This window comes from Ornithodoros turicata, chromosome 1, assembly GCF_037126465.1.
Source record: "Ornithodoros turicata isolate Travis chromosome 1, ASM3712646v1, whole genome shotgun sequence".
NCBI lineage: Eukaryota > Metazoa > Arthropoda > Arachnida > Ixodida > Argasidae > Ornithodoros > Ornithodoros turicata.
Genome location: NC_088201.1, coordinates 195,195,702 through 195,216,812, shown reverse-complemented (window position 1 = coordinate 195,216,812; position 21,111 = coordinate 195,195,702). Strand labels below are relative to the sequence as shown.

Below are 21,111 nucleotides of genomic sequence, written 5' to 3'. Positions count from 1 at the left end.
TGCATAAGGGATGCTCTGAAAGAAAAGCGTTTGGTGTTAGCCCTTAATGTTTCCGAAAACAAACTTCACACTGACTATTCTTCTGAAATGAGCAACTCCGGAACGAAAGCAAAAACTATCTCTGGCCACATCATTGTATCCAACTGAAACATGACACTTCAATTGAATAATGGCAGTTAAAGATCATGATGATGATGATTCAATTTTAATGGCACATAAACAACTCAGGCTATAGTGCGCCATAACCATGGGAAAATTGTGACTATTAAAAATCAGACGATTATACTAAAATAATGTTATAATAAAAACAATCAGTGGAAGAAAAGGCATAAACAATTGTTTGCATTGTGTGGCTGGTGTCGAGTTTTCCACACTAGGTGCTCAATAATAATGTACGTAGATATGCTATAGCATCAAAAGTACAGCGATATACACACTCAATATGTGGTGGGGATATGTGAATCCAACATAACACATACTTACATTTCAAACTTCCTTGAAAAAGGCAGTTCAGGCATGTCGGATTTGTTAGACTCGATGCAAAGCCAGTAAGCACAGTGTGGAATGACTGATTCATCTTTCGAAAGCAGAGGTGCAGACCCCACGACCTTTCGCCATCTAAATGCTTCAGAGCGGCATAGCCTAGTCAGGAGTCATCAGATGGGTCACATAAAGTATAACTGGGTTCCTGAAGCGGAGGGTTCTGTGGGATACGTATAAGAAAGCATACGTGTTACAGAACAGCTACGAGAATGATCGAATGCACTTGTATTGTTTTGAGTGCGTGGACTTGTAACTGAAAAATAAATGCGCTAAGCTTGTTGAAACTGCTTTTCCGTCAGAACCACACGAGGGCACACTTTGTTTCTTTAGATGAAGGTTCAAAGAATTCAACTTCAGCATTTGCAGTACATCATCAGGTCCCGATGCTCCTTTGATATGCAGCAAACAAAGTTTTGCTGAGGCGAGTGACTGTCGTGGCGGTTCGTTGCTTTGCAGCGGATCAAGAACAGTACGCCGCAATGATAGGTGAAACGTTCAGGTTATGGCGAGCAACTCCAACACCAAATACAATGACCCGAAAAAGGTAGGATGAGCCGGGAATCACACAAGTTCGCAAGCTCGTCATATGGCAGCCATTACAGCTGACCGGATACGGAACCATATGGAACGCAAGACAACGTCAACGCAGATTGAAAAAGCAATCGCAAAACCTACTGCATGTGTTAAATGCAAGGTATATTTTTCTTTTTGAGACTCTGTAACAAAAACATATTAACATATAAATGACATTTCATAAAGGGAATTGACAGAGTTTTGTGTGACCATGTGACGCGTTTGAGCCAATTGTGGGTGTTGCCAGTGGCCCTCATGTTGACGTCATGTTGATGGTAGGCCGTGGTGGATATTCTATATAAACGTATGTTTTCTCGGTTTCACGCTAGGCGTCCTCTACTCGGATGAAGTCGAATGTTTAAAATTCGAGTTTGGAGAAACTGCATTGGGTTTTAATGCGTGAATTTTCGCATGGAGAGTCCGTGTTGGGTGCTCTATCGACTGCAAGTACGAAAGAGCTCCCACAACTTCTGGTCAGAGTCCCTTTAAGAGGACATATCACATGGGTCTCAACTCAAAAATGAACTTTTTTCTGCGATAGATGGCGCCACACGCGCGGCCTTCTTACTCCTCCGATTTTGTAAGAAGTCCATCGCGTCTCTGATTGGAGGACACGGCAAGCCCACGTGACAGGCGGAGACCTATGAGCTGGGTTGTGTTTCCTTTATTTTTAGATTTCCTCATTTCCCCGATTTGCTTTTGCGCGGTGGATTTGGTTGTCTCGCGTTTGCTGTTTGGTGTACGTTTTACTGGCATTTGTCGAACATGCCGTGTGACTGTCGCGTACCGCCGTTACCACCTCGCTTTCTCGTGGATGAAGATTGCTCTGATCGGTAGCAGCGGGCTAAAGCTTTTCACCCGATACGCAGAGACTGTCCGTGGAGGTGTTTATTCGTGATATGGTGATCGTAGTTTTCAGTTTTCGTGGTGTCACAGGATCACGTGTCCCTGAGAGTATCAGGGGACTCCAGTTGAGCTGAATAGCGATTTTTGTCAGAGGCAACGGTATCCAGAAAGGACGCGGGGTTGTCGACGGTCATATGACAGTGCAACATCCCGTTGCAAAACATCCCTGCTTTTCTTGCCAGTGACATTTACGCTGTTGAACCATGACGTTCGTTGCTGTCGATTGGTGTCGTGAAAGCGCTCCCTCAATCGGCTCGCATTATTTCATAGTAGAACTCCAGGCCGGTGCCCTCGCACAGGACTGCTAGCAAATTTCGATAGGGTTTCGCACTCCCCTTTAGAGCATTGCGCGGGCTTTGTCGGCCAGGGCTTTACGTGTTTCGCACGTGCCCGTGCCAGGTTCGGACTCGACAACACATACCATGGTGCGGCATGTATGTCAACAGACTTCATGAGACTCGACAGCTGAATTTTTGTGTCCATTTTCATGCCTATTTCGTGTAACGGGTCTCGGTTTCATAGGGGTTAGGAGATGTCAGCCAGATGGCTATGGCTTGCTACTCCAAATTCCACACACATGCACTCACACACGTTGGGGCCCACAGGCGTGGTGGGCGCGTTTGGACAGCAGAAGGAGCGTCCTTCAACAAAGCCAGAGAGGAGCAACCGCGTACACACGACACCGCTCTCTCCGTGAAGCAGAGTGAGACGCTGATCAAGAGGAAAGCCGAAGTGTGGAGTTTTCAGGCGTAGTGCAGGGTTCTGCACGACCCGCTCTATCCTGCGGTGCGGATCCCGGTTTGAAATTTCCCGCGGGTAGCGGGTCGGTTGCGGGTGATATTATTGACACCCGTGCAGGTTGCGATACTGTTGCGGGCAGCGTTTTTGGCACAAGCACTGCTGGCGGGTCGGCCACGAACAAGCAACGGCTACAGCAACAACAACGAAGAGAAAAGATCATACCAAATAATAAGTAAACAAAGGCGCCGCAGCCCCTGCTGGTCGGGTCCGGTTGGGTGCAGATTTCATTTTCTGGTAGAGCCCGGGTGGCAGGTCTTGTCAGAGGAGGTAGGGGTCGGGTACGCATTTCACCCTCAAATAATGGGTTGCACGTCATACGGTCGAAATGCCCATTTTGTCCAACTACCAAGTGTCCGTCTAGCTTACGCGAACATTTGGGAAAACAAAATGCGTGAGAGCGCTTTTCTATAGAAACCGCTGTCTTGTCCCCCGTCCCGAGCTATCAAACAAACCAAACAGTGCACGTATGCACAGGTCATGTGCATTTTGGCACTGTAGTCGCCTCTTGAGAAGGGGTAGAGCACTGCATGGGCCGGATTTTCAGGCCCGTGCCCTGCCCATACACCAATATTTCCATACTGAGGCCCTATCCAAACCCACCTCTGCTCTAAGTGTTCCCCAGGCTTGCAGCGGGCCCGATGGCCATTTTTCCATTCCAATTTTCTTTCTGTGTTCTCGGGAAGGATAGCTCCATAACATACCCGAAAATCGTGTAAAAATTTTGGCGGCGATTTTCAGTAAATGGCCGCCGGATTTGGCCAATTTCGTGATACAGTGTGCGTGCAGACGGCAGGTGTCACTTTGTTACTTCCTTCACTGTATTATTGTTACTGTTTTTATGGGGTTTAATGCTAGCCGGGCCTTCCTCAACCACGATAAAAATTTCATAATTCCAAGATAAAGCAACCTGTCTTCCAGTCTGTTCAGGCTGACGTGTTGAACTGTTTGTCTGAATATTCGATATTTCGGACGCGACTGTTTATCATAGTGTAGTTTGCATCAATTGCGGTCTATCCGATTCAAAAATAAAAGAAAGTGTTTATTTCCGCGGCAATCGAACTACGATTTCATTTTCACCGTCAGAGATTGCAGGCGAATTTCCATCCTTTCCGCGGTACATATACAGTTCATAAAAGGAAGCTTTTGACCAGTCGATAAATAATTTGTTGTTTTTAGTGTTTAAACGTATGATCGTCCCACTACAGCGAAGGATTCTTAGGAATACATGCAGAATGCTCATGACAAATAAATCCGGGTTTGGGTAGCGTCCCGCAAAATCTTGTGGCAAACGTCCCCACCCTCACGGTCATCGCAATATATTTGGTTTGGCTGGGCTTCTCACACTAGACGAACAAAACACGAAGCAGCAGCAAAGCACGAGCAAAACACGAAAGCAAAACTGCTGGCGAACAATGTTTCCAGAGCACGCTCGCCGAACATCCTCGCACACTGCAGAAGCAGACAAAAAACATCGGAGGACAGCAAATGTTTTGCCAGTGTGATTGAAATCGCGAACAAAAACAGGCACGAAGAACATGTGCGCCGAACAAAGAGCTGTGTTTCGGACATTGCTCGATTTTCGAGATGGAAAACACGGCTGTCCACAGTACATCGTTGCGAACCCAAGGGAATATTTCTTAATATCTATAGAATTTGAAGTTGCATCGACCAAATAATAATAATAATTGTAATAAAATAAAATTCTTGCTCAAAATGTAAGAATATATATATCGTCGAATATACATGTGTAGGAGCTATGACATTTTTCTTTTAAGACGAAAAGAACGTAACTTACTAAAATTAGTACCCGGCATCCCATTTGCTCGTCCAACTGTTTCACTCTCCCTTCCGCTCTCCCAGAGAGCACAGTTGGAGTAGTCACCAGGCGCTTCCGAAAAAAAAAAGTCAATTTGGAAGCAGAGATTTAGATTTCCACGTATGGGGAGTCCTCCCACATTTGTGTGGCGACATACTGCTCGTGCCGCAGGATAGGACCTCGGGTAGGACTTCCGCAAGAAGTATTAATTGTTTCAGCGAACTTTGTGGACAGCCTTGTTAATAACCCTTTTTCGTTTAATTTGTGGGTCGAGCTCGTAGTGAAATGAAATATGACAGATCTATTTCCACTGTCGTCTCCATGAGAAAACTTAGGTCATGTCATACCATGCCATGTCATGTCATGTGGTATGTAGTGTATGTGCATGTTCAACGGAGTCACTCTCTCAGAAGAGCTGTTTCAGACAATTTATTTGTACCTGTTTTTGTGGCTGCAGCTTGTAACTTGTCTTGCAGCAAAGCCTCTACCGCTCACTACATCTTCATTGAAGAAATGTGGCTTGAATGTGCTTGAATGCGGTTGCATCAGATGAACTTTTGCAACTAACTTTGATAAGTGGCCAGAGAGCCTCCCGTGCCGTCTCAGTTTCGTGCGATGTCCTCTGGTCTGTTTCACCTTAGTATGAAGATTGCACATTGATAACATGGTAGCAAAGTAGTTGTACTCGACCTACCTGTAGCGGGGTACCTGAACGTGATGTGCAGCCTTTCTCTGGGTTCAGTCACGAGACGGAAGGGCGTGACCTGCGTCAACAGTATCACGGAATGGAAAAGCTCCTCACATGTGTGCCCAGGTTCATCGCCAATAGTTATCAGGGTCTTCTCGAGGTTCTCACAGCATCCCTGCACCACACGGCAATCATGACCTGACCCACCATCTTCGTTGTCGTTGTTTCTCGTCGTTGTCGTCCCTGGTTTCTGATTAGTACATCGCAAGTGCTGCCAAAATGTCACCATCGTCGTTGCCCATGATCAGCCAGACACCACAGCAGTATCGCCGCATCGCCAAAGCGTCGTCCATGATGGATTGTTTTCCTAGCGCGTTTTCACGAGAGCTCGTGCAGTGTGCGTGCATTGCGAAGCACGGGCAGAACATGAAATGTTTTGCAAAGCAATGTTCGCCAGCACTGTTGCTGCTCTCTGTTTTTTGTTTTCCCAGTGTGATAAGGCCCCGAACAAATGCAAAACATCTGCGAGCACGTGCTTTTCATCGCGTGTTCTGCTGTTGTTCGCCTAGTGTGAGTAGGCTAAACCAATGTGCAAAACACCACAAACGCATTAGATTTTATTTGTATTTTTGCATGCGGTGGGTTTGTTGTGTGGGCCCCGTGACAGAACATCCGCGTCTGCACGAGCGGGCTGCCAAAGGCTTGGTCGTCGCTTCGACCTCAGCGAGCAGACGACCAGACAGCCGTGGAGAGGAGGACTGCGCAACGGCGCCAACTGCGTCTCGCGCACGGCACAGACGCACGCCTGGTTCTCCCTTGCAGCTTCTTCGGAGATATACTTGTTTAGCGTTCAGTTGACTTTGCAGTTCGCCGTATCACGCATTGTGATCCCAGAGAAAAGTAAACGATGAAAGGCGCGTTGGTTGGCAGTAGCCAGCTGAAGTTTATGACGCGCGACAGGTTGTTCGTGGACGCTGACGTGGAAATCGTCACTTTTAGCTATCCCGGAGCTACAGCGGCCCGTCTGAGAGAAAAAATCCATCGACTGCACCTAGCAGTAGACTGAATCGTCATGTATATCGGTGGCAACGATATCCAGGATGGGAAGAGTGCCGCAGCTGTTTTGCGGGAAGTCTCAGTAAGTAGAGATTGCAACGATTTCAATCTCTGTGCTGCTAAAACCCATTTCCTCTGACACGCCAGGGAAGATTCATATCCATGAATTGTCTTCTTTCACAGAATACCGTTGAGGTGGCGAAAGGCTACGCGGAGCATATATTCCTGTATAAGCTGATGCCACAGAAAAGGCGGCCTGAACTTTCTGGCACAATTCAGGGATATAACGCGATGCTGCGCACGATTCCTGCTGTCCGTGCCGGTGACGCTACGGTGTTGAGCATTGACGTGAGTAGTCGCTTCGCGAACGCTAACTCTGGAACTTCCTGGTGGTCATGGCAGGTATTTTATACAGTATGCTGGTTAGTTTTGGAAAAACAGTGCGACAAAAAGTAACTAGGGCTACATTTGTGGTGCTTGAATTACAAACAGGTGCTGGTCTTGATGTGGCACCTGTTTGTAATTCAAGTATCACAAAAGCTAGGTTTCAGTTGCTTTTTATCGCGCAATGTTTCCGAAAATAAAATGCGTACGAAGTACTGGCACATGCCTACCAGGAATTCCGGTTTATTTGTATTGCTGTCTTTGTGAAGTGCTGTTTGCAAAAACATTCCGTATATATGTTCAAATATCTTTTCCAGCACAAGGTCTTTACCAGGAACAAGGAGGTGAAAGAGGGGATGCTTTCACGGGACGGCTATCACATTTCAAGGGGACGGGGTTATCGTGGCTAGCAGGCATCCTCCGCACAGCCCTCGTGAAACGCTATGAACCATGGCTGAGAGCACCGGGTCCGCGTGTGGCATCGTACTCAAGCCAATGGAGTCGTGTGAAGATTGTTGTGCTAAGGGACACCCCACGAGTGCATGCAGGCCTGTGCGCTCACCGTGGGGAACGCTCACCATTTTAGCCGCCATGTCATGACGACACAGAACGATGTTACCACCATTACCTGCTGTATCATAACAACCACGTCACCTGATCCCCAATCGTATGCTCACTTCTGTCAGCAGTAGCAACGTAGCCAAAGCTTTTTGTAACCTGTTCCTCCTGCCATCGCATACATTACCCCAGGATTAGTGTACAAATGGCCCACATCTTACGCAAGACCTGCCCGATAAAATTTTGTAAACAACTATCATCATTCCAATAGCGATTTTGTAATGGCTCCACGCCGTCTGCCAGGTTCCGGCTGGGCTGTCTGCTCGTTACCCTACGCACCCTGAGACCAGTAGTTTCCTTAAAAGTTGGTCCAGGGCACATATGCCCCCTCCTCGTGATATTTCCTGGAGCAGAAACTCTAAACACAGCGAGGTGGTGCATGATAATGCGTGTGAAATTTGAAATTGAAAGACTACTGCGTTGCTTGCCACTATGAGTGCGAGTCACTGATGCCCACTGTAGCCTGAATGAGATGGCTGGGTATTTTCCTACGGGAGCAACTCGTGCGATATGTTTTGTTTAATAAAATATATTATGCTTCATAGCAAGCTTTTCAAGGGAAAAAATGTATTTCTCCTCAAATTCGTATTGTGGTCCGTACAGATGTGTTTGCAGTGTTCCCCCGGACTCAAGTTTTTCTTCAGATGAAATCTGGTCAAGGTGACCAATAGCCATTGTTAGTAACCACTGGTTCACAGATTCCTCCAAGCAGAAAATCCTAGACAGCCAGCACCCGAAAGATTAAAAAGAAATCAGTAGCATGTGTTCACTATTGGTAGATTGGAGATATTTTATTGAAGAACGCAGCATGTATACATCGTCACATTTTCTGCATTACTTATGCGTATCAGCTCATGCTTGTAGCCTCAGAATGTTAATTCGTGGATACAGTATCCAACAGAGCACATTTCATCATTGGCGATGTGGCATAAACACATAATGAAGTACCATACAGTCCGCTGCATGTAGGCGCACTTGGATATGAAGGTCTCGCACATACGGCATCAACAAATAGCATCCTGGTGAACAGAGCCAGATTCATAATATGGGAATAGTAAAAACTTGGAACGAGTTACACAGCAACGAGTTTCCTTTTTGAGCAATGAAGGAGCAACTGATAGTTGATTTTGCCATGCTTGTCAGTTGGCAGCTAAGGCCTCAGAGTGTGTGTTTATGGAAAAAAATGTCCAACAGGGCACCATTCATCATTGGCCACATAATGCTGAACCAGGTACAACACTGGCAAGGGCAGGCGCTTCATAATCAGGGAGAGAGTGGGAAATTTTCAAATGGCAGATAAAGACAGTAACACTTAGGAAGTTTGACCTTTGGGCGTCTGGCCATCATATCTGCAGTAGTACTGGAAACCTCAATCTGAAAAGGCAATTTTCATACGTTGAAATGACACCCAAGTAAAGGCAAGATGGCAAGAGGACGTAACGCAGAGCGACATGTTGGGATGTTGCTCGTGCTCAACAATGCGGGGAACTGGCGACAGTTGGGAGACAGCTCTGCACAATTATGATAGCTACCGACCTTGTCAAAATATCAAGATGGATTCATACTCAGGATGTCGACATCTGAACAGGCTGGTGGAGCTTCAAAAGTGCTAGGAACACCATTCATGTTTCTTTCCACAATTTTCATACACTCAAGCCAAGGTAGAATACCATGATGGCCTCACACATATAGCATCAACGGGTGGACGTGTTTCAACAATGCCTAGGAAGAACGACGGTTTGGGGACAGCTTTGCTATATTTTCATAAACTCAAGCCAAGGTAGAATACCATGATGGCCTCACACATATAGCATCAACGTGTGGACGTGTTTCAACAATGCCTGGGAAGAACGACGGTTTGGGGACAGCTTTGCAATATTTTCATACACTCAAGCCAAGGTAGAATACCATGATGGCCTCACACGTGTAGCATCAACGTGTGGACGTGTTTCAACAATGCCTGGGAAGAACGACGGTTTGGGACAGCTTTGCAATATTTTCATACACTCAAGCCAAGGTAGAATACCATGATGGCCTCACACACATAGCATCAACGTGTGGACTTGTTTCAACAATGCCGGGGAAGACGGTTCTACGGTTGGGAGATTGTGCACTATTCTCATACTTAGATCCTCACGTGCTGATGGCTGGATTCAGATTTCACACTCTTACGCCATGTTTAAAATATGACAAGCATCCCACGACTAGTCTGTGGATTTATACATAGAAATATATTAATATATGAATATAAATATTTATAAAAATTGAAAAATATGCACAGATATGTAGAGTAAAAATGGAAAAAAGGTAACTTAAATATGAAACACAAACGTGAAGATATGCAGGTAAATCCTGAGCAAAAGTCGAAGATATGTATATAGAAAAACATTCAGTAAATTATGAAACAAAATGGATGAATATGCATTAAAACACTTGGCAAAGGTGGAACCGCACAAACTAAATGACACGTAAATCCACAGTCTAGGCATAATTACAGAACAGCGGCAGGTTAGTTATCTTTACGAGTCTTCCGTCTCTTTCTGGATGAATCGCCCTGATTGGAAGTTGTTTTGGCGGCATCACAGAGCGAGGCAACCTGATTGTCACTCTTCTTGTTATCTCTTAGCTGCAGCCCACGGGACTGACGAGGGTCAACCAATTCCGGTAGAAGGCTATGCGTGTAGAACAGTTGAAGGTGGGCAATGATTTTGCTCCAGAAGCCGTCATTTCTCTCGATCTTCTGGACAAAAATTTCCTCACCAGAATATACCACAAAAAGACAAACCTGACGTCGAGTGATGTGGAGATGTCCCTGCACCTGATAGTGGTAGTCAGGGTTTTCCTTCAACGAAATATCACCAGAGTGATCAATAGTGCAAAAGGTGATTTTTTTGCCCGCACTCCCTCCACAGAGGTAAGGGACCGAGCCGAATAAGGGCACTTCACTTCCACGACAGTGTCGTCACCGACAAGCCCATCAGGTGTTGCAGCAAGGTATGCAAACTCCCGATCAACAACAAGGCCGCATGGTGGAACAGTCACCCCGAACTCATCCTGCAGCTTAGCAGTTACAATGGGCTCAGTGTCGCGACCCTATCGGAGAGCCTCAGTGTCAAAATGACCATAGAGCAAGGAACGAACAGTACTTGCACTGCTCGTTGCATCTCGCATCTTGCATACCTTGCCAAAATTAGAAGCGGCGAGTCGCTTTCGCCTCTCCTGCATCCACAAAGTTCTCCCTTCTTGGCCTCGAGTATCAGCCTCGAGCTGCTCTGCATCTGGTTGGGAGAGCACAAGGGAATCCTTGTACGCCGCAGTACGCCTTGTACGCCTTCAACATAGTCATCGTGGTTCATGTCTGGGGCATCCACTATGGAACCATAGTGGTTGTCGCTGGAAGCACGTTTGCAAGGCGCACCTTCAAGTGAACGCTTACAGCGAGCAGCCCCAGAACTCCGATGCCTTATGCAAGCAGCACGAACAGCTGCTTTACGCTTCAGCATAATTTTTGCATACTTCCAAGGGCAGTGTTGTACACTGCTTTATGTACAGCACGATGGTACTGCTTAGAGTTGAAAGACACGGCAGCCCCTGAAGCCTGCATTCCGAATGATCCCCTCTGGGAAAAGTTTATTCTTCTCCCGCCAGAAAACTTTGCAATGCAAGAATTGAAATGTTCTGCAGCATTATTGTTAACGTCAAGGATCAAGCTGCTACCATTGTTTGCCAAACGACTCATCGCTACAAGGATTTCATTGAAAAGCCCGCATTTCCTGAGCTCTGGGACGTGATTGATTTCCCCTTCTTTTGGACCACTGCAAAAGTAACCCGCACATTTTGCGTGGTCGCCGAACACATGGAGTGGCCCATTACGGATATCAGCCACCAGGTTCCGAATCTGATCTTGTTTGCTGAACTCAGCCTGCTTTTTGCGATAGTGAATAGCCCTAGCAACTCCAACTCTTAGTCGGACAGCATTATCCAGAAGTAGCTTCTTCAGCGATGGGGGAATGGGGTTGTTCTCTTTCCCAAAGCAATATCTCGAAGACGACTTACATAGTTTCGAAGAAGGTGGTTGCGACATTCTATCTTTTGAACTACCTGATGCTGGTACGGTGCAGCTTCAAGAATTGACTTTTATGTGCTCGAATCACCGTCAACGATCAACTGAAAGTACTTTACCCCGTGCAACTCAATGCTGCGCCTGAAGCCTTCAACGACGATATCCTTCTCCATACTGGTAGAGCTGCTGTCCCAGTTCTTGAAGCACAGATGCTTTTTTGGGCTCGACTCTGCCTTGCAACTTGCGCACAGTGTACAAAATTTGTTCCGGACGCCTAGGAACGGTACTTTCTTTGTGCGGTACCCAACAATTACAGCCTGCAAAAACGAAACACATGTCAGGATTGTATTTTACAAAACTCTACCTGCAATGACAATGTTTCCAGGAATTATGCATCTGTATGCGTATCGTACAAACTCATGCCACAGGATGTATACCACTCTAGTAAGTGTGATTACCAAAAGACAGCAGTGCCACTAATAGCACCAGAGGGGTCAACTTTTTCCTCCAAATAAATTCTCATAGTGTTCTTTCCTCAAATGGTGTGCACAGACTTCCTGTATACCCTGTCTGCCAAGCGGTGTGCAAGATAAATCCTTCTTTTTCGGGCACCTTTATTTAGTGTAGATAAAAATATTTACGTACCAAGCCAGAAAGAGCGTCGTACTTGTTCTTGTATGAACGTTTGCACCAAGCACCATCGGCAACGACCGTAATTATAGGAAAACCGTCAGCATCGACGTCCCCAGCCTCCCTGGCTAACCAAGCTTCCTCAATGCCTGCTTTTCTTATTTCTTCCCAAGCTGTTTTGTCGATTCCTTTAGCAACAATATCCTGATACTTACTGTACGTGCTACTAGCCATGCCGGGTATGTTCAGAGCACCTATGAGCTCGAGAAGGCCTGAGAAACCAGAACCTATAGAGACGATACCGTTCACTGCTGAGGAATTGACGTCCATGCGTTGTTGAACAAGTTGATCAACTGGTGCCTCCGTTGTGACTACATCTTTCCTCAGGCGCATCCTGCACTCCAAACTGAAAGAGCTACACAGACCTCGCCGATGTTCTGATACAATTTCGATGTCAGCCAGGCCGCAACCAAACGGACTATGTACCGACAAACTTTGCAAAGACGAGAAGAAGTGATCAATCTCCACTATGCGCCGACCATTCACACTGCTTGTGCGCTGACTCTGTGTCTAGTGAACATTGCCAGTATCGAAAGATGGAGCTCTTCTGGGTGTAACAGCGGCAGTGGTTAGAACGGGACTTGCTCTGGAACCGGCAAGCTCGTCACAACCTGAACTGCAGGGGACTCCATTATCTACCCCAGCTGAATCAGCAAATGACGAATTCGAAGGACAAATTTCGCTTGTGCTCGAAGCGAAACAAGCATTCCCACCGGCATCACTTACAGTTTGAGGAACAACACTACCACCAAAGGTTGAGCCTACAACGGTATCTGCGCGATGTGGAGTCGTCGAAGTGCAACGATCACTCGGAATAGCACGGCTGGAGCATCCTGCATTACGAAAATCTCTCAAATCTGCAGGGGTTAGGGTCGCACGTTCCGTCACATGCCTGCCTCTACACTCTAAATCGTTTCACACCTTTAAAGGTGTAAAATAGGTGTATTAACAAAGATCACACCCCTTTCACACCCTAAAACTTTGTTTTGGAAGTTCCTGAGGGTGTAACAATGGTGTACTATACCCTCAGGTGAAATATGGTGATAAGTGTGTCGCCTGGGTGTAAGAAGGCAGTATGTTTATTTGAGTTCACATGAACAAAAGTAAATATATACAACAACAGAGAACGGGAATTTACATTACAAAAGTGCATGGCGTGGATTTACAATACGTCTACCACCTAGTAATGTATGCAGATTTAGAAGATATGTTGAGATACGATGCTTAAATTTCTTAAAACACGTTGCTCCTCATTGCAAGGCAGAACAAATACACGATAGTGCTCATCATTCTCAACTGTAGTTAATGTTTGTATGGGAAAAATGGTATCAGAGTTAAAAACATATATGTCTGTAATCTCAACGAACACGGGTAAGTCCTCCTCGGAAGATTCTTTGGCAACAACACAGCCAACAGCAAATGTGTTATCATTCTCAACTGCACTTTTCACATCGACTATAGATTCTGCGTGAATATCACGGTCATGAATGTAACTCTGAATTGCTTCTGGGGCATGTTGAAGCAGTATCTGCTTGGAACCATGAGCAGATGTGGCATTTCTGATGAAGAGCTGCGACCACACATACATTTGATAAAATTGATGTCTTCTTGCTAATGAAAGGGTTATGTTCTTAAATTGTCGAGTTTTTCTAGCAACATCTTTAAAATGCTGGTGTTTCCCTTCGAAACGCATACACCATACAGCTAGGAGAGGACCAAACATCCTGATGAGTCGCCGATAATGAACAATGTAATGCATTTTACAGGGGTTAGGTATTTGTGGGAACAACACTGCACAGCCTTGAAGAAACGAATAAATGCAACGTTCTAAGTAATGAAGATGCATATGGGGGAGGTGCCTGCTCATGAGAAGGTCTACAATTTCACGAAAAGCTATACACAGCTGCCATGCTTCATTGCCATGCACAGCTGCCACGCCATACATGATTTTCTGTACGTCGGCTGTGCATGTTTACACACATATTTAATCACATTGATGTACATACATATATGAACCTCAATGTGATTATATGCAATATGCTGGTAATTGTGAATACACAGTTACCAGCATATTGCCACGAACCCAGCAGTTCTATTCGGCGTTACAACCTCTACACCCCAACTGCCACGAGGGTGTTAAAATACACCATAAAAGGTGTGCGCCATGAACATTTTGATTTACACCCTTTAAGGTGTAAAACGATTCAGAGTGTACCACGTAAATTCGCCAAGTCCTCCTTCTTACGTTTCCGTTGTCCGTAGACGTGACTTCGAGCCATAATGGGTAAATACTATGAACATGCAGAAAACACACAACGACAGAGACCAAATGAACAGGACAAGAAAGTGAAAAAAAAAAAAAAACGCGTAACTTTGCCACGAATCGGTCACTTCAGGACGAACCGAAACCACGGACGCCGATCAGCTGCTGCGCAATACGCGGAGGTTTACAAGCAGAGTACGTTCGGGTGCTGCGAGCGGACGGCGCCACCTTCCGGAATCAGTGGTAAACGCGCCTTGGATGCATGCCTGTACTCACTTTTGATTCTTTTTCGGAAAAACAGAATGCTAAAAACACACAAAAGACGCGTCATTTGAATTCTGAAACATGTCCCCGGTTAACCTCAGAAGCGGATTGTTTTTATTTGCTTTCATTTATTTATTTTGATTTTTTGAAGCTGTAGCGACAAAATTCGTTTCTTTTTTATTTTTTAACAAAATTACAACGCTAGAGCGATATTTAAGTTCCGAGAGTTAAGAGATCTTGACATCACCTCTCCAATGAAAGTTTCCGCATTCCGATCTGTCTCATAATTCGGCGACAAAACCTATGTGAAGTTCACCTAGAAAACAGAGGGGTTCCCACCTTTAGGGGTCAGTAAAAAAAATTACAACGCTAGAGCGATATTTCAGTTCCCAGAGTTAAGAGATCTTGACGTCACCTTTCCAATGAAACTTTCCGCATTCCGATCTGTCTCGTAGTTCAGCCACAAAACCTATGCGAAGTTCACATAGAAAACAGGGGGTGGTATGTCCTGTTAAAAACCTTGACCTGCGTCCTGTTTGAGATGAAGGTGAACTAGGTTCTAAGTACATCTTCCGAGCTGACTGCCAAAAAGTTCGAAGTACATTGTTAATGTTTTCTCTAACGTCGAATTCGAAGTGATCTTGTCCACTCGCACTCCTCCAGATATCCTGTCAACAAATAGCTCGTTGAGGTTCACGCCAAGCTTACGAATCCACTCTTGCCCAAGAATGTTCGTATGGTCCACCCTGGTGAAGAGAGCGTGTAGTATCTCTTCTTTTCCACAAATAGCAACCTTAAGATCTGCCGCCCCACGAAGAGGAATTTCGTTAAAGGCACGTGAGCGGTATGGAGATGAACGTGACCGTGGCTCACCCAGTTTCTTGTAAGTGCGGTCGTCCAGCAGTGTTGCCCGAGATCCAGCATCTACCTGCAACACGACCTCTTTGTCTCCCACGCGACAAGTCAGGAACTTCCCATCTTCTTCGTCGGCGAGGAACACATCAGTCACAAGCTTTGCCTTCCTGACCCTTTGACACTTCTTCCGTTTCACCTGTGGTCCAGAAGGGCGACACATTTTCGCAATATGGCCCGTCTCACCACAGGCATGACACTCTTCCGTGCGGAATCTATATATTATTGGAGGTGATTGGGATTGCCGCGTCTGTAGCAAGCCGCGCTGCTCGCGTTCGTAGTTGCCACCTTGTGCACGTCCGTCTCCACATGTAGTCGCTTGGATTCAGCCACCGCGGCTAAGCAGCTTTCAGCCAGCCTAATCGCCGATTCTGACGACAAATTGTTTTCCAACACAAGCCGGGCACGAATACGAGTGTCATTAGGGCAAACAATGAACGCAGTGAGGAACGAGCATGATCGAACATCCTTTTCGTATTCGCAACGAGATATGACTCCCGATAATCGTTGAACAAAGTCTCTGACTGATTCGCCATCTTGCTGATGCATGGAGAAAAGTTACTGAAACGTCATCACTTAATCTTAACACGGTGGGAGCGCCTTGGAAAAATATTCACAGAACCGTCTCCCGTAGCATATCGTCGTGCAAGAAATCTACAAGACCACTTAGTCAGAGCAAAAGTCAATAAGCCACCACCTACAAACGAATGTTGCCACCCATGCAACGGTCGAAGATGACAAATTTGTACTCTAATGCAGACTGCAGACACGCAAAGCACGAACACCAACTTCCAAGTAAAAATTAAGAGTGCTTCCTTCTGCAACTCATCCCTCGTAGTATATCTATTGGATTGCAATTCGTGCAAAGCAAAATATGTTGGCCAAACTACAACGTCATTCCAAATTCGTTTTAGTAATTACACATACGACATTAGAAACCAACCAAATATCCCTGTGTCGCGTCATTTCAATCAAGCCAGCCACTCATTCAACAATTTTAGCGTGTGCATATGCCTCTACGCCAAGCCTTATGGCCTTTTTGCACTGATTTCTCACACCTTGAGTTTGAAATCCATCCGTCCGTCCGTCCGTCCGTCCAGTTTTCCCTCATACAACAGCGGACAACAGCGTGAATCATTCCTAATCCCAAAATTCCTGTCCACAATAAACAAAGACCCCGGCATATGGTGTACAGTTGGCAGCCTTACCTGATAGACCGAATCTCCTGATTCTCTTCTATTCTTTCTGCCGTCTCTGTTTATCGTTTCACGTTTATCGGACGACGAGAGAGACCCCTCCTGGAAGACCGCCAACGCCCCTGCAAGTGTTCCATGGACGACCAGAAACGATGCTCCTGGAACATCACCAAAGCCGCTATACATCTACTGTTCACGTCTCCCCTCCCCCTTCTCCTTGTATATTAACACTTTTCACCTACTTTCAAGTTTAGTCTAGCTGAGGGCATCGCTGATTGCCGTAACGTCGACCCCTAACTGTACTGTACATCTATTTCTAGTATCTCCCATATAATTTTAAGGTAATAAAAGTAGATATTCTTTTTCGTCCATATAGTGCTTCCAAAGTCTCTTCGCTGCTTGCACTTGTATAGTCTATACCTTTTTCGGCGCCTATCTACAACAAGTTTTCAATGCACACAGACACACACACACCAGATAAAAGTTCAGAAGGCCACGAAGTAAATACAGTTATAAAGGAATGAAGGGGAAACAACCAAGGTAGGGGAAGCAAAAAGGGGTGATATATTACAATTTCATCTATTAGAAATGTGTTTAGAGGTGTGGTCAACGTTGCGGCAGAAGCCCGGCTTCGATCGTGCAGTTATGAAACATTTGCATGCAGTGCATGGTGGGTCCTGCATGGCAAAGGAACCACCGGCGCATGTCCTGCGAGACAGAGAGACACTCTGTACCTACACGCGATTTCTCACCCGACACCAATCACATTACCTCCAGTCTTTCGAGTCGAACTGCCTCTCGTCTACGTTCGGAGCTGCAGTCTCCCGTCTAAAAAGCTGCGTACCATCGTCCACTGCACACTTCTCATATGCACCACCTATGTGGATCCTTTGTACCCCAACAGTCCACACGGACATCCCTGGCCTAGCAAAGAAGAGTAACGTGCCCCCTATCATCGCGCGCCAACTTGCGCTGGAACAGTTTTAGACACTGCACACCACCAACGAAGGGAAGTGTACACTTACGGATCTGTCGTACCAGGCAGTTCAACGGCTGCATTCCACGTGCCGAGTTGTAACATCCAGCAAGGACTTAAGCTTCCTCATGAAACATCCTCCACAGGGGCAGAGCTCTACGCCATCTACGCAGCATTGTGATACATATCGCGTTCATCAGCGGACAATTGGACGATTCTCACTGACAGCAGGTCAGCATTACAGATGATAGCCTCATACCGTGCTACTACGATTAACGACATCTGTACAAAAATCGCCAAAGCGCTACAATGAATTACTCGCCTAAGGGCACAGTGTCTGGTTCCAGTGGGTGCCAGGCCATATTGGCCTGCACGGGAACGCATATGCTGATGACGCTGCGCGCCACGCTCATGAGGAAGGTGAGCTAATTGCGTCAGTACCGATGTCGTCGTCCGCCAGCAGAATTCAGGTGAGGCGGCTCTGCGCCCGCAATACACTATACGTCATAGAAAATGCTGTGCCTGAAAACACGTTCCTACACTCCATCGACCCGAAGATGGAATACACGACCACTCTGCGGCTCACCCGAAGGGAAGAAACTCTCGTACACCGTTTACTCTTAAACGTAGCCCGAACACCGGCACGGCTGTACAAGATGGGCACACTGAACTCCTCAGCATGCGCAACATGCAGGGTGGAAGCAGACACAGCGCATCTACTACTGCACTGCAGTCGTTACGACACTGCACGCGACACCCTCAAAGGACGCCTGACTGCTCTAGGACACACACACATGCCATCCTCATCATCTTATATTTGTTTTTACTTCATCTTTGTGATACATTTTTATTTAGGAATAGCAAGCCGACCTTCCTTCAGACTTACCTTTCCGAAATAAACGTATATCCCCTCCCCCCTGCATGGTAAGCAAATGAAACAGGTTTCGAGTCATGTCACCTTACTGCTCCATTAAAACGAAGAAGTTATGCGTGCATATCGATACATCGAGAAAATAACAACAACGGCAACTTTATCTCGAGAGAGCTCTACTATTCTGTACTACTCTGGAGGAGGTCGACAAAACAACGGTTACAAACTAACATGCTCCTTACAATACCACAAAGTATTTCAGCCCGTACACATTCAGCGTAGGGGATTAAATAACACAACCTCAGTGGATTTAGTTTTGCTCGCATCGCGCTGATTGTATCGTAAAATAAGCAGTTGCCAAATGGGAGGTGATGGAAAAATCAGATCTATTGGAATGCAATTCATGCAAAGCAAAATATGACAACCGATAAATCCATTGCTGCTGCTGTCGATTGAGTCCTGCGTACCATGTCAATCGCATACCAGAGACTCATTTGTACATTCGGCCTAACTTGGTTCCCTTTTATTTATTTATAGACGCGCGACTTACCACTACACCCAAATGTTTCTGAATGTGCGATTTTAGACAACGCTGTTCATATCCATATAAAAATGAAAGAGAATAATTATGACAGCTCTAATGCCTCATAGATTGGATTTCATTTACCTACGTATTACCTTACTTTCCAGACGTTACGTGGCTGGAAACAGGGAGGCGAACATCACTTTGCTGACGGTCCGAGCAAGACTACAAGTGTGCCTTCACATGCTGATTTCTTTATCTTCGAGAGTACCTGGACAGGTATTTCTTATCCTATCTTCTACACTGCTGATGAAAAGTAAATTGAAGGGCGAGCGGAAGGAGTAGAGAAAACTTCCATTAAAATAAGCACTTTACACAGCGAGGATTTCCGTTTCCGCACATTCTAGCTACCCTGTAGCGTTCGTACTACGCGTTTCCAGCCTCCTGTGGAAAACTTTAACGCTCACGCTAGTTTCACCTTCCAATACTGAGAGACACATCCACAGGTCCTATCTTATTCTAAGGTATGCAACCACACATCTTACGACATACTCAAAACGTTACGTTAAAAGACCAACTTGGAAGCACCTCACTTGCACAGTTTTCCTTCACCCTCTCCCATCGTTGTTTCGATGTAACATTGACACGGCCGCTCTCTCACATAACCCTCCAGCTCTATACTCCCGAAAATAATCTCACTAATAACTTTCAGCACTTTTTGTCTTGGTATAATATCCGTCTTTCAAGTTTTGTTGCATGGCCGCACTTTTCATATCCTAATGTCCTCTCTTTTTCTTTTACTTGCACTTCTGACGCTCCAAGAAACTTTCTAGAAAACACCTTTGCAAAGACGTCCAAATCCTATAATTCCCAAGGAGGGCGTTCGAGTTACTTCCTACAGTATTGTGCGCGACCTAATTTTTGTACTTTTCTTGACTTGTGAATAGTGATGAGCAACGGCTGGTGATTGTGAACGCCCCAGTATATCAATGCGTCACAAAAAGTTTGCTGTGCAATGATAACAATATGTGTATTATACCTTGCAGGTTATCTTTCCTCTCCGGGTGCAGCTGGTGGTTCTTTATTCGTCCAGGCGCTCTGTCAAGTCATTAAAAGAGACTATCTTACCAAGAATTTCCAAGAAATGATGACAATGGTCCAATATTATGTAGCACGGGAAAAGAAACCGGATGAGACACTGCACGGATACTCCACGCTCAGGAAGAATATTCGGTTTGCAGCTGAAGTAAGTTAAGTCTCACTCATTCTTCGCATTTCGTGTGGGTTATTGCTCCTACAGACCCTTTAGAAAAAATTTAGGAAATAAGGGAGAATCTCTTTGCGTCTTTATAAAACGGCTCCAGTTCTCATGCTTTGCGACAGGGGTACCCAGAAATTCTTCGTGAAGATGCGTGCCAAGTGTATTTCGCGATTCTGTTTCTGCCTCTTGTACACCCGTCTTTACGGAGCTTTCCGGTGTACCTTAGGACATAAACACAGGAAACCGATGAGAGAAGCAGCTCATAACAAGTATACGCACTGATTTAATGAACGGAGGCAGTAAGCAAACACCTTGGGGCAGGGGAGACAATGACTAAGGGCTGACTAAATACAGCATGGACGTGACATAATAAAACAGTTTACACCATAATGCGAGTTGAATCGCGTGATAATGATGGACTGGCATCGGTATAGCGGGGCGCACAGTCGAAGCAACTGAGCACATGGTTTCATATTTCAGAGGTTATCGACACATTAGCTATGTAATTGGAGTGCTCACGCAATCTCTTATTTATGCACTGTTGAGTTTGCCGAATGTATGGCGCATCTCAAAAGAAAATGATGCAGCAGGCGTAATGTAAAACGGAATGAACATCCGCGCGTTGCGAACCCTACAGACAGGTCTTTGGTGCACACTAAACTTTTACACCATTTTGTGTGTAAGGCGGGTGTCGCATATCTCACTCT

At 45.7% G+C, this 21,111-nt stretch overlaps 1 long non-coding RNA gene across 1 annotated transcript in view; it reads left to right on the top strand.

The window, feature by feature from the left end:
• Positions 1-19,418, top strand: part of LOC135374711 (uncharacterized) — a 136,434-nt gene extending 117,016 nt beyond the window's left edge. Inside the window, exon 4 of the long non-coding RNA XR_010417085.1 lies at positions 19,311-19,418. This is a non-coding gene — a long non-coding RNA (uncharacterized LOC135374711). The remainder of the gene's footprint in view (positions 1-19,310) is intronic.
• The last annotated feature ends 1,693 nt before the right edge of the window (positions 19,419-21,111 follow it).